The sequence below is a fragment of the Crocuta crocuta genome, unplaced genomic scaffold (assembly GCF_008692635.1).
Source record: "Crocuta crocuta isolate KB4526 unplaced genomic scaffold, BGI_CrCroc_1.0 scaffold127, whole genome shotgun sequence".
Taxonomy (NCBI): Eukaryota; Metazoa; Chordata; class Mammalia; order Carnivora; family Hyaenidae; genus Crocuta; species Crocuta crocuta.
In genome coordinates, this window is record NW_027532008.1 from 8,483,831 (window position 1) to 8,489,531 (window position 5,701).

Here is a 5,701-nt window from a genome sequence, read left to right on the forward strand (position 1 = left end):
CCAAGGTTCTAGGCTCATGATCCTGACACTCAGGATTCCAGGCCCTTCCCCTTCTCTCCAATCCCACTCCAAGCCAGCAGCTATTTCTGGAGCAATTCTGTGGGCAGAGCTCCAGCCAGGCACTACAGGAAACAAGTGCAAAGCTACGTCCCTCGGCCTCTGCACTCCAGAGTTTAGAATCCAGCATCTGCTTGGGGAGAGGGAGGGGGTGAGAACAGGCCTTTAGGATGCCCATCAACCTCGAACAACATTTGCACTCCTTCCCGGGCCTAAGAGGAAGAGTGCTCCCTTTGCACAGCCAGAGTCCTGGGCTTCCTCCTCTGTCCCTGAGTCACTCACTCTTCTTAGCTTCTCGGTCAGCACGTATCACCTGCTTCCAGAGTCAGAGGTTCCCGTCTCCCCCCACAGGCACGTGGCCCTTCNGGTCATGCTCTGTCTCTCCCAGTCTCAAAAATAAATAAACATTTTAAAATAAATAAATAAATAAACACACAAATAAGTAGGGTGGCCAGGAAAGGCCCCACTGCGGAGGTGACATTGGAGCAAAACAATGGAGGAGGTGAGAGAGCAGGCCCCGAGGAAATCCTCGAGAAGAGCATCACAAAGAAAGAGCAGAGCACGCACAAAGATCCTGGGGTAGAAGCACAGCTGTGAGTTGGAGAAACAATAAGGAAATTAGGTCTTCCTTTGACAAGAAGCCTTCTTGGAAACCCACCACCCCACCGTGACCAGTAGGTTCCCTCCCTGTCCCCAGGCACTGTGAGCTCTCTCATCATGGGACGACCATAGTCTATCGCAGTGTCTCCCCGATGAGACTTTGAGCAACTTGGGGACGGGGACTGTGTCTTTTACTTTGCCATGCCCAGTGCCCAGCAGAGGATTTAACATACACTTAGTGGCTCAATCAATGAATGAACGAGTTGGACGGGGAATCTGTCAGGTGCGTCCCTCATGTCCACACGTGCAGCACCTAGCTCACCGGCCCAGACTGGGTCTCGAAAAGGAAGTTTGTGGAATGACTAATAAAAATAGCCAAGGCTTACCAAGTGCAGTTACCGCGCTAAGCTTTTTAAGTGGCTTATCCCATTTCACCCTTAAAGGGATCCTGTGAGGTGGGCGCTGCCGTCATGTGCCACTTGCAGTTGAGGACACTGAGGCCCGCAGGGAAAGAAATCGCACACAGCTGCTAAGCAGGAAAACCCTGAGTTGAGCCTGCGAGGTCTGACCTCCCAAGGCTACATAAATCCAGCCCACAGCTCAACTGCCTTCCAGAGAGAGGGGGCTGGGCACAGGGGGGAAAGGAGGGCGATGGGGACGGAGGACAAGGCCAGAGAGGCCTCCCTGTAAGGGCTGGGATGACACCTTCCCAGCTTGGTTTTCCTCCCGAGGGGACCAAAGTGTCCGCATACAGTGGATGCTCCGAAAAGGTGAAGGATATGGTGATGGTTCTTTGAATACTTCCTTGCATTTGCGTTAAAAAGATATTCAGGCAAAGCCTCAGATGGACATAAACACAGATTCCAACTCCAACCCTCTTTCGTACCCGTGCCTGGCTTTGCCCCCATTTTCAGGGACTACCTTCTGGGTAACCCCCGGCCCCTTTTGAGTGGGGGAAGGGTTAACATTAGGCAGGGAGAGATAAGGGACCCTCAGGGAGGCAGGAGGCGGCTGCAAGGGGGAGGCTGAAGAAGTGGAGGGGTGGGGGGGGGGAAGGGGAACCATATCCCAGACCTGCTGGGCTGGGCGCCGTGAACGGAATCTCACAAACTTTGTGATAAGGTCCTAATAACGGCTCCCGGTCAAGGACACCCCCCACCCTGCCGCCACTCTTAAGAGCTTTATACTTTCTCTTAATAAACGCTACGGCGTAGCTCACTCTGTTGTGAGACTCACTCTCTGACTCCCACCTCCTGAAACACCTTTAGGTGCCGCCTTGCGTCCGTAAGGACCACACCGTTCACAGGGCTCGCCACCTTAAGGGAAAGGGACCCCAGGGCCCCAGGGAGACTCCTCCCGCAGGGCCCATGCCTTGAACACACTCCATGGGGACCCCTCTGGCTCCCCCACCCCCCCTGCTCCTGGAGCTCCCCCTACCGGCCTGCCCCTCCCAGGATAGGCAGCCTCGCCGTCACTGACCTCTCTGGCCTGGCCTCTGCTCTCGCTCCTGCTCTGCTCCCACGAGCAGCCTCATCACGCCCCAGCCCTGCGGCTCCCTGCCCCCAGCCACAACATTGAGGTCCACAGGCTGTGAATCCCAATCGACTCTTGGTCTCCAGAATCTTACAGGCGTGAACGGGAGCAAGTGAAGGCAGGCCTGGGGGTGTGGACAGAATCTTGTGCCTGCACCCAGCGGGGTGTTCCCCTGCTCAGCCCCCCACTGCCTTCGCAGATGCAGAAAGTCCAGCCAACACCCAGAGCCTGGGGCTGGCGGCCCTCCCAGAGGGGCCTGGGCAGTCACCCAGAGAATTCTGGGGCGGGGGGGGCGCTTAGAGTCCGGAATGATCCAGGTCACNAGCTCAGAACTCTCTTAAGGATCTGACAGTCTGCTAAGTAACATGGATATCGGAGCATCTGGTGTCCTCAGCCTTGGCTGAGATGGGGGTATGAACACAGAGCCAGGCGATGGGACGCCCAGGAACACAGATGGGGGAGCGGGGCAGGGTAGAGTGGAAGGTACTAGAGCCATCGGGGAAGCAAATGTACTGGAAGTGAGCTCTCCGAGAAAGGACCAGTGGCCAGAAATGCGGTGGTGTCTACACTCACTCAAAAATAATTTCCTGAGTACTTACTGTGCCAGCCGCCGGTACAGACACGAATGCGGGCAGGGGACTCCTTACTTGGAGTTTAATGCTGGAGACAGCACAGGACTGAGCAGTGCAGAAGTGAAGGGACAGATAAAGCCAGAGCAGCAGCGTGGAGAGGGACTCCCTGCCCTGGCCAGCGGGGGCTGGGGCATAATAATAACGGCAGCCGCTGCAGTACTCGCAGTGGTATTAATGCGTGCGGGGTGCTTACTGTGCGCCAGGTGCTGTGCTGAGTGCAACACATGACTTACCCCACTTAATACAGACATCAGCTCCATGGGGAAAAGTGATATTCAGACATGGAGTCCAGGAAGGTGGCCAAGGTCACAGCTAACCGGAGGCCCCCATGAGCCTAGAAGGTCTCTGTGTCCCTGACACAATACAGACATTAAATCTTTTTTTTCCCCTCATGTTCAGAGAGGAGGGAAAAAAATCATAGAAAAACAATCTAGAAATGCATAAAGTCAAAAGTGAAACTTCCCCATAATCACCCAAGATAATCACTAGTAAGAATAATTTTTCTTTCTGTTTGTTCTTGTCTCCATTGGCTTTTCTGTCGGTTTCAGGGTTTTGTTGTTGTTTGTTTATTTTTAGTTTAGTTTTTGTTTTTGTTTTTTAAGAATTAAAGCCTTATGGATGAAGTGGAAATCCCTCATTTCCCCTTCTCTGGTCCTGTCTCCATCCTTCCTTCCCCGCTCCTTCTCTGCCCACAGGTAACCAGATTCTGAAATTGATATGTATCCTGTCCAGAGTTTATGCTCCTGCTGCATACATGTAACCAAAACAATATGTAACTTTCTTTCTTTCTTTCTTTCTTTCTTTCTTTCTTTCTTTCTTTCTTTCTTTCTTTCTTTCTTTCTTTCTTTCTTTCTTTTCTTCTTTCTCTCTTCTTTCCCTCCACAAATGGAATGACACTTCACATTCCACAATTTGTTTGCTCCTTCAATCCATATTGATCTTTCCAGGTCTGATTTTTTTTCTTAGGTATATATCAAAATGGTAATGTTGGGTCATGGAGTATTCACGTTTTTTCCTAAAATTCTATTTTGAAAAATTTGAAATCCACAGGATAATTGCAAAACCCATATAATAAACACCCCATAAACCCCTTGATTTACCAATTGTTAACGTTTTGCTACAATTGCTCTACTTCTGTTTCACAGGCACCGGCACTGGAGGATAAATTACAGATACTTTACCCTAAAGAACTTAGCATTTACCATCTAAGGACAAGGCATTCTCTTGCATAACCCAATACAATATGGCACTCAAGAAATTCAGCATTGATACTATAATACTATTATCTAGTCAGCATTATAAATATCTAATATTACATTTACCCCTATTGCCAACATAATGTCCTTTGTATCCTTTTTTTTTTTTTTCCTTTTTTCCATCCAGAATCCAAACAAGATTCAGGCATTGCATTTACTCATAATCTGTTGTGCTTTTAAAAATCTCCTTTAATAATCTCTAAAGTTCCTCAATCTTTTTTTTTTTAAATATGATTTATTGTCAAGTTGGCTAACATACAGTGTATATAGTGTGCTCTTGGTTTTAGGGGTAGATTCCCGTGATTCATGGCTTCCATACAACACCCAGTCTCATCCCAACAAGTGCCCTCCTCAATGCCCACCACCCACTTTCCTCTCTCCCACACCCCCATCAATCCTCAGTTTGTTCTCTGTATTTAAGAGTCTCTTATGGTTGGCCTCCCTCCCCTCTATTTGTAACTATTCCCCCGCTTCCCCTCCCCCATGATCTTCTGTTAAGTTTCTCCTGTTCCACGTACGAGTGAAAACATATGGTATCTGTCTTTCTCTGACTAACTTATTTCACTTAGCATAATACTCTCTATTCCATCCATGTTGCTACAAACGGCAGGATTTCAGTCTTTCTCAATGCCAAGTAGTATTCCACTGTATACTCAAATTTTTTTAGTCTTTTAATGATTGACATTTTAAAATCTAGGCCATTTGTCTTGCAAAATACCCTTCAATTTGATTGGTCTGGTTGTTTCCTCACAGTTATCAGGTTAAACATGTCTGGTGATGGTAGAAGGCATGCACATTTCAACCTTCCTAGCTCTCCCAAAACGCTGTCCATAATGGGTGTACCAGTTTACAGCCATAGCACGCCATGGCCAACACTTGATAATGTCATTTTGTCAATTTCTCCCAATCTGATGCTACATCATTGTCCTTTTAACTTGTTTTGACTCCCAGACCATTAGTGCAACTGAGAAGTTTCACATATTCTTAGTGGCCATTTGTACTTCTTCTTTCATGAATGATCTGTCTGTATCTGTGCTACTTCTGACCCCATCTGTCCCCAGCTCCATCCCTGTCCTTCCTCTGCTCAGCTTTATTTGGGGGCAGAGGGGCGGTGAGAGGGGTAAATACCTGCTTCCAGGAAGCAGACTGGCAACACCTCCATCTTTTGCGATATATGTTGCAAATACGTGCTCTCAGCATGCCACATGTCTTTCAACTTTATTTATGGCATCTTGTATACAAACGTTTGACTCTTATGTAATAAGTTATGGGTCTGCTTTGTTTCTCATTCACAAAGTCCTTCATGACTCTGAGGTCAAAAGAAGTTTTCTGCATTTTCTTCTGTTGGGGATTTGTTTGTGAGTATGATATGAGGCAGGAATTTAATTTCGTGTACCCATAAAAGTCAATTATTTCAACACCTTTGGTTGAATGATCCAACCTTTCCCCTCCTGTTTTTTTTTTTTTAATGTTTATTTATCTTTGAGAGAGAGAGAGACAGACAGACAGAGCATGAGTGGGGGAGGTGCAGAGAGAGGAGACACAGCATCCGAAGCAGGCTCCAGGCTCTGAGCTGTCAGCACAGAGCCAGACTCAGGACTTGAACCCACAGATGCAAGATCA